Raw genomic sequence first — 9,660 nt, forward strand, 5'->3', positions numbered from 1 at the left:
AGTGTAAAAAATGAAGATTTAGAATTTTCTCCTTCACTTTGCTGCTATTCCTGTGAAACACCTAAAGGGTTAATACACTTACTGAATGTCATTTTGAATACTTTGGGGGGTGTAGTTTTTATAATGGGGTCTTTTATGGGGTATTTCTAAGATGAAGACCCTTCAAATCCACTTCAAACCTGAACTGGTCCATGAAAAATAGCGAGTTTGAAAATTTTGTGAAAGATTTCTAAATTGCTGCTGAACTTTGAAGCCCTCTGGTGTCTTCCAAAAGTGAAAACTCATAAATTTTATGATGCAAACATAAAGTAGACATATTGTATATGTGAATTTAAAAAAAATTATTTTGAATATCCATTTTCGTTACAAGCAGAGAGCTTCAAAGTTAGAAAAATGCAAAATTTTCATTTTTTTCATAAAATTTTGGGATTTTTCACCAAGAAAGGATGCAAGTTACCATAAAGTAGAAAGTATGTCACGAAAAACAATCTCGGAATCAGAATGATAACTAAAAGCATTCCAGAGTTATTAATGTTTAAAGTGACAGTGGTCAGAATTGCAAAAAACGCTCCAGTCCTTAAGGTGAAAAAGGGCTCGGTCCTTAAGGGTTAAGGTGGGATATGATAAACGTATATAAGTATATAAATGGCCCATACAAAAAATATGGAGAAAAACTGTTCCAGGTTACCCCCCCCCCCCCCCCCCCCAAAGGACGAGGCGGCACTCCCTCCGTCTGGAGAAGAAAAGGTTTAGTCTAAAGGGGCGACACGCCTTCTTTACCATAAGAGCTGTGAATTTATGGAACAGTCTACCTCAGGAACTGGTCACAGCAGGAACAATTAATAGCTTTAAAACAGGGTTAGATACATTCCTGGAACAAAATAACATTAATGCTTATGCAGAATTATAAAACAACATCCCTTCCCCTCATCCCCTTACACTCTTCCCTTCAATTCCCTGGTTGAACTTGATGGACGTATGTCTTTTTTCAACCATACTAACTATGTAACTATGTAAGTGCCTGAGGGAGTGTGGCCTGGCTGCTGAGGCACATGGACGTGTGAGAGAGGAGCTCCGTCCTTTAGCCTGTCCTAGCGACTAAGATACCGCTCTCACCTGTAGAATACCTACCGCTCCTGACACCGAGTGTGCCCCTGACCACCCTGATCATGCCGGGTCGTAGAAGGAAGCCGGCCCTGCATTGCTCGCTTGCGAAATTTCGCTTCTCCCCGCGGGAGCTTGCGGCCCAAGATGGCGTCGATCACACGGCAGCGCGGCAAAGAGAGGCGGGCACACATCACAGCACCATAGCTTTCTCTCCATTGAGAAGAAGGTCGGCTTCGGTTACTGACCTGTCCACAGCAGCAACGGAGGATCCATCTGCACAGACAGGCAGACCGAGATAACCCACCAGCGGCACGGACGGCCTGCAGGCCCCACGCAGCACATGTTCTTCCCCTGGTACCCTTGCTTCCTCCATAGCTGCAAAGCGCTCCCTAAGCCCTGCAGACCACAGAGTGGGACTGTCACCCCTATCACAGCTACAGGGAGAGAGACTTTCTGCCCCTACCCCTCTGGAAATCACATCTGCCACAGATCTACTGTCTGCTATGCCTGTAATGAATAAGTCACTTACAGATACAGCCACGAAAGATATGTTGGTCCTGCTACACACCACCTTTCTGCAGGACATACAACAGCTAGTACAGCCAGTACAGGCAACAGTGACCGAGCTGGGTGGCAGGGTAGACCACTTAGAAACAAAACTGGGAGAATTTGCAGAATCCCACAACTCCCTTATAGATCTACATTATGAAGCAGAAGACGAAGTAACAGCACTCCGTGCCAAAATAGCAGATTTGGAGGATCGCAGTCGCCATAATAATGTAAAACTGCGGGGGGTACCAGAGTCTGTGTCTCCAGTTGAGGTGCCTGCTTATGTGTGCTCTCTTTTAAAAGCAGTGTTGCCGGACTGCACTCAGAAAGAACTTGTTGTGGATAGAGCCCACCGCATACCTAGGCCAAGACATATGGAGGATACGGTCCCCAGAGACATACTGGCCAGGATTCATTTCTATCATATTAAGGAACGTTTATTGGAACTCTCCAGACGCAATAATGGCTTGCCTGCTCCTTACCACCGAGTTTCTCTATATGCAGATCTTTCCGCTGCTACACTCAGAGCTACACAAGAACTGATCCCTATTACCTCGGCTCCACGTTCTGCTAAAGTTTTATATAGGTGGGGTTTCCCGACAAAAATTCTCATTCGGAAAGACAGCACTACACATGTCATCAAAAATGTTACTGACGGAGAATCATTGCTTGCATCTTGGAACATTCCTATCCCATCTCAAAGACCAGATCGCACAGAGAAATTGGTTCGCATCCAAAAGGATTGGGACACTGCCTGAAGTTATTGTGTGGGAAAAATAGTTTACTCAGAAGGCGGGCTTCGGGGCGCTGTTCTTGCGCCTCAGTTTCAGAGTGGACTCTAACCCCCACTCCACTGTGGAGGGTGTTCGGTGTACACCTTCCGTGTTGTTGTTCTTAATTGTTATTTGTGTCTGTTTTTGTGTTTGTGGCAATGTCTTTTCTGTTGGTCCTAGATGCATGCACTGTGTCATACTGACAGGAACACGCTGGCTGGGAGGTGTGCTTTGCCTCCATTACTTGATCTACCTGCGACTATTTTATCTGATCACGCATATTGATACAGGATAGTAATATCAATAGTGAGTTTCAATGTGAATGGGCTAAACGCACCACACAAGCGCTCCTATTTGTGGACATTTTGTACCTAAAAGAGACGCATTTATTAGCTAAAGATGCTCACCGTCTTACTAACCCATCCTTTTCCCATTTCTTTCATTCTCACCACAGTTCTAAATCCAGGGGAGTCTCGATTGCTATTAGAAACACGGTTGCTTTCACATTACAGGACGTGACGTCAGACCAGCAGGGCAGGTATCTGATCCTTCGGTGTGTTGTCAATTCTGCCCCTCTTACTATTGTTGCTCTATATGCCCCAAACTCAAGCCAACTTAGATTTGTAAAAAAAATTACTAAAATTGACCCGATTGTATTCAATATGTATTGGCGATTGTATTCAATATGGCTCCTTACTGAAAAGGCAGAGAGAACTAAAGTAGATGAGGTAATGGCACGTCTGCACATTGCAGAGCGGAATAATATGATTGCACCGTAAGACACACTTGCATTGGAGGTAGCTTCCCTGCGTAAGGAACTCTGTTGCCTGATCTTGCAAACATATGAGAAGTCCTATAGGAAATTACAGGCGACATTCTACTCCCAAAATAATAAGGCTGGGAAACACTTAGCTCATAAATTAAAGCAACGGCAACAAAAAAGTCGCATACCATACCTCATACACCCGAAAACCCAACAAAAGTTATATACTCCCAATGACATATCCAACGGCTTTCTCTCTTTCTACTCTGAACTTTATAATCTAAATGATTCTGCTCCCTCCTCTCCTGATTTGTCTCGGACTACCACTGATTTTCTTGCATCTCTTCAATTACCCACCCTTACATCTGACCAGCTCGCCTCTTTAAACAAGGAGATTACAGTGGAGGAGATTCAGTTGACAATAAAGTCTTTGCTGTCTGACAAAGCGCCAGGCCCTGATGGGTATGTAAATTCTTATTATAAAAAATTCCAGGCTCTTCTTTCTCCCCACCTTACTAATTTCTGCAATGCAGCCATGAGCACTGGAAAACTCCCTCTAGAAAATTTACGAGCTCACATCACGACTCTCCCTAAACCGGGTAAAACCCTGGACAGGCCCCAAAACTTCAGGCCGATATCGCTCCTGAATCAGGACGTAAAGATTTATGCTAAGCTACTAGCATCACGCATCTCCCTAATACTGCCCTCTTTAATTTCCACTGATCAGTCTGGGTTTGTGGCTGGCAGACAAGCCTCCGACAATACCAGACGTCTATTGAATATTTTTTGCACATTGAGAACGTGGTGGCGTTCCTGCGGTGATTATGGCACTGGACGCCGAGAAGGCCTTCGACCGCCTTCGGTGGTCGTATGCCTTCTCGGCCGTCTCTCGCATGGGTTTTGCTGGTCAGATTCTTTCTGCTATTTCTTCGTTCTACTCTTGCCCCTCTGCTAAAGTTCTCGCTAATGGCTCCTACTCTGACACCTTTCATATATCCAACGGTTCACGCCAAGGCTGTCCGTTATCGCCACTCATATATATTTTGTCCATGGAGCCTTTGGCTCAAGCTATCAGGGCTAGTGCGGATGTTACGGGGGTCCTTATCGGCCACCAGGAACACACCGTCTCGCTTTATGCGGATGATGTTCTACTGTCCATAACCAATCCCATTACATCTATCCCTGCTGTCATGTACATTATGCGTAGGTTTGGTGATGTGTCCTTCTATCTTCTTAACGCCTCTAAAACCCAGGCCTTAGCCATAAATCTATCTGACAAAGTTTTCAAAAGACTAAAAAATACCTACTCTTTTGACTGGAAAACTAGCTCCATACAATACTTAGGAATACAGCTTTCATACCCCCATAACACATTGTACAAAGAAAATTATGTTCCTTTACTTACCTCAATAGCAATGGAAGCTGAGAGGATGACACAGACTGAAATATCTTGGGTCGGACGGGTAGCAACTTTTAAAATGTTTCTTCTTCCGAAATTTCTCTATTTATTCCGTACACTCCCTATCTCTTTGCCTCCTATTTTCTTTTCCAAAGCTCAAAAAATTCTCACCTCTTTCATATGGGCGAACTGCAAACCGAGACTCTCCACTCAAATCATCACTAGATCAAAAAATCAGGGTTGGGATCTCCAAATTTGAAATATTATTATATAGCAACCTTGGTGTCTATGTTGAAGCATTGGCGACAACACCGAACTGATCTGCCCTGGGTTGATATTGAAAATGACACTGTTCACCCTTATAGGTTGGGAGATCTGCTTTACCTACCATACTGGAAATTGCCTTCCCCTGCCTTTGCAAATCCGATAGTCAGAGCATCATACATGGCTTGGTGTAAATATATTGCTAGGCCTTCCTCTGCACGTCAAATGCGTATTACTGAGATACCCATGTCGTTTGTCCAAGCACAAATTCCGAACATTGACTTGACCTCATGGGGCATTGATAGGGGCATTGATAGCATACACCGTGTATTAGAAGGTGACACTCTACACACCTTTGCAACTCTGAGGGACAAATATCAGATAGCCAAGAATGATTTTTATAAATACCTGCAGGTCAGACATTTCATACAAAGATTGGAGCACTCGAGTAGTCCCCTGGATGGCACATCCATTAACCATGTGTCCTCCTCCATGAAGGGATTAAGACAATACTATAACAATCTTAATCAATCACATATATTCACTAAATATTACCCCCTGTGTGAATGGGAGTTAGAACTAAAACTTTCCATACCTCTAGAGGATTGGCAATATGCTTTTATAGATATTAACAGGGCCTTCCAATGTTCATCACATATAGAATCTGCGCTTAAAACTATTCTGAGATGGTATTATACCACAGCTCGATTAAGTAAGATTTACCCTGCAGTGTCGGACGTATGCTGGAGGGGGTGCGGTGAGAAAGGGACTTTATCCCATGTTCTCTGGTTTTGCCCGATATTTGTCCCTTATTTGAGGGCATGCAAGTCACTTCTTCAGGAGATGTTTGGTAATGATATTGGCTGGTCACCTCAATCAGTACTTTTATTTTTAGAAACACGTAAACTACCCAGAGATATGAGATCTAATTTTGTATTATATGCATACTAATTAAGATTACTATAGCGAGCAATTGGAAGACTCCAAACATTCCGTCTACAGATACCCTCATTAATAAAATAAATCTAACTTACACATATGAGAAAATTATAGCAATGGGGCAGGTAGATTGCCATCTTTTAGTAAACGCTGATTGCTTTGGACTATATCGTCACACTGTGCTGACTCGTAGAGAGGATGAAGATGTGTGATACAGTGACAGGCAACAATTATAGTTTTACCCGGGTTTATTATCCTTCAATGTCCATTCACACATGCCTACGTTATACACCGTTTCACTACAACACAATCTAATCTTCTTCATAACAGTGTATGTATAATATGATAAACAGTGTGTAATAGGAAAACAAGGATCATTCAACTTTTCTTGCTTAATTACTGAGTAATAAGAGACTGACGTTGCCGGATAGGTTGTTATGTTCTTAATTTATGTCTGATATATGTTAAGGGTCTTCCTGAGATATATTGTAAGTTGACTTATGGCTCACATTTGGTGATACGACCCAATTGTTTTCTTTGTAATATGTTCCAAAAAAAAAAAATGTTCTCAATAAAAATGATTTACAAAAAAAAAAAAGAAGTGCCTGACGAACTTATCAAGAATTTTTCTTGTAACCACATGACATGCGTAAGTGTTCCTACCTGGCTTTTATTCGTGACCTTTACTGAGAACTCAAAATGTACCTGAACTGTAGAGCCCTCCGTATATATATATATATATATATATATATATATATATATATATATATATCTCTCTCGTATATACTCGAGTATAAGCCGAGTTTTTCAGCACGAGGGACCTGAACAGGGATTTTTGCCTAAAACCTCTCATGTCATGATACCTGAGGGAATACGACTGGTGACATATAGTATGATGTCCACTTGACTTGAACAGTATACGTTTGGATTTTATCATTTCTTGATTTTAATTATATTTTTTTCTATTTTCTTCATTTTTAGTGCACAATAATTTCACTTGAGGATACATCACGTCACCACTGATCGCGACTTCATTCATCGTGTCATCTGAAATTGAGAATTCTTTATTGTCCGGAATTTCCACCTCTTGCATTATATATGGTACTGTAGACAATAAATGTGGATTTTTTTTGGTTCACGGGGGATGACCCCAGATTTCACCGATGTTCTTTGGTGTGATGGCACTGATCTGGGATAACAGTTGTGGAGGGGGAGGAGTTTTTGTGGGATCTCGGAGGGGAGAGGTGATGACATGGACAGTGGGGGAATCTATTGAGCTGGACAAGAGATAGGACATAGGTACATATATGCACCTGATATGGAGTGTGGAAGCTTGGATATAGCTTTTGAACACCCGATAGTGTGCAATTAGATGGTCACATATGTGGACGGGATGTCCCAAATGATTGATTAAGTACATGATATACACAGGGTCGGGCTATATACGATTATAGATCGTGTATTGACGATCATACCCGTCCTATAAGTGTGTGACTGTTTCAGCATACACTTGGGACATATAGGGTACTGTGGATATATACACTTGTTGATGAATATAATACAACTGATATAATTTATTGATCAAGGTAAAAAACTTAGGGTAACCATGGAACTAGTTTTGTCCTCTCACTGATTCCTATATGTTCTGTGTCATCTCCTTTATTCCCTAATCTGAGTGCCCCGATACTTTTCATACCCCGCACGGATTTCCCATTGAGATTATGTGCCACACATCAGTGATTATCGGGTTGACGGGGTACATTTTCAGTGTGTCCAATTCTATCCCTAGTGGTATTGATATGACTTAGTGCCGATGCCAATCTTCTACATATGGTGGAATGAATGTGAGGGCAGTGTGCCCCTTAGTAAAATGGCCACTGAATGAATATTGGAGATACGGCATTGGCCCTCTGTTTTCTCTATGTAGCCCAACTTCAAGATGTCTGATTCTGTGGTCTCCGTTGTGTGCGCATGCGCCGGGGCAACACAGAAAGCCGGATGAGAGAAACACTTACAAAGCAATAAGGATGCATGTCATGTTACACATTTCCGGTCCTGCGCATTAAGTATGTGAAGTCAGTGAAGGGGAAACGCGCGTGAGTGACGCGATGCCCTTCCGGTTTTGCGCAGTTGAATTATTTACAAACAGAGGACCCGAAGATGAAGCAGCGAATCAGGAGGTGAACACATGGCTATGAAGGTGAGGGACCACCCTCTCGGCTGACGTGATGTTATGTTTACATGATGCACTTTTGTATTTAAACACTGTTTTGTATAGATCAACACTTGGCTATGATTTGCATAGATGTCAAATATGGTTTTATGATGCATATGATAGCATAAATGTACTTTTCTATTTTGTATATGGATGTTTAATATTTAATTAATGTAAATGAGGTGATGATGTCACTATGATTAATGATATTTAAGGAAGTGATGTAACACTAATACACTGCTTGAGAAAGGCTTCATTGTGAGGCTGAAACGTCGCATTTGACTTGATGGGTGAATAAATACACCTTTTTTCTGCCATTGGAGTGCCGCTTTCCTTTTTTGGAGTTGTTTAAGAAGGGTTTGGAGTTTGAACCTGCGAAGGCTGAGCACCCGTTCTGGACTTTAAGTCCCATTGTACAGTGCCGGTTCCCTCAATTTTTATATATATATATATATATATATATATATATATATATATATATATATATATATATATCTCGTATATACTCGAGTATAAGCCGAGTTTTTCAGCACGATTTTTCGTGCTGAAAACACCCCCCTCGGCTTATACTCGAGTGAACTCTCCACCCGCAGTGGTCTTCAACCTGCGGACCTCCAGAGGTTTCAAAACTACAACTCCCAGCAAGCCCGGGCAGCCATCGGCTGTCCGGGCTTGCTGGGAGTTGTAGTTTTGAAACCTCCGGAGGTCCGCAGGTTGAAGACCACTGCGGCCTTCGACATCATCCATCCCCCTCTCGCCCCCCTTTAGTTCTGTACAGTACTCACCTCCGCTCGGCGCTGGTCCGGTGCTGCAGGACTGTCCGGTGAGGAGGTCGTCCGGTGGGATAGTGGTTCCGGGCTGCTATCTTCACCGGGGAGGCCTCTTCTAAGCGCTTCGGGCCCGGCCCCAGAATAGTCACGTTGCCTTGACAACGACGCAGAGGTACGTTCATTGCCAACGCACTTCTGCGTCATTGTCAAGGCAACGCCTCTATTCCGGGCTGGAAGCGCGGAGAAGAGGCGCCCCCAGTGAAGATAGCAGCCCGGAACCACTATCCCACCGGACCACCTCCTCACCGGACAGTCCTGCAGGACCGGACCAGCGCCGAGCGGAGGTGAGTACTGTACAGAACTAAAGGGGGGCGAGAGGGGGCTGGATGATGTCGAAGGCCGCAGTGGTCTTCAACCTGCGGACCTCCGGAGGTTTCAAAACTACAACTCCCAGCAAGCCCGGACAGCCGATGGCTGCCCGGGCTTGCTGGGAGTTGTAGTTTTGAAACCTCTGGAGGTCCGCAGGTTGAAGACCACTGCGGGCGGATGATGACAAGAGGATGATGAAGGGGGGGGTGGGATGAGGAAGGGGGGGGTGTGGGATGAGGAAGGGGGGGGTGTGGGATGATGACAAGGGGATGATGAAGGGGGGGGGTGTGGGATGATTACAAGGGGATGATGAAGGGGGTGGGGATGATGACAAGGGGATGATGAAGGGGGGTGGGGATGATGAAGGGGGGTGTGTGGGATGATGATGAAGGGGGGTGGGGATGATGACAAGGGGATGATGAAGGGGGGGTGTGGGATGATGACAGGTGATGATGATGAGGGTCTGGATGATGACAGGCGGTGATGATGATGAGGATGTTAATGACGGGGGT

Source organism: Hyla sarda, chromosome 6 (genome assembly GCF_029499605.1).
Source record: "Hyla sarda isolate aHylSar1 chromosome 6, aHylSar1.hap1, whole genome shotgun sequence".
Lineage (NCBI taxonomy): Eukaryota > Metazoa > Chordata > Amphibia > Anura > Hylidae > Hyla > Hyla sarda.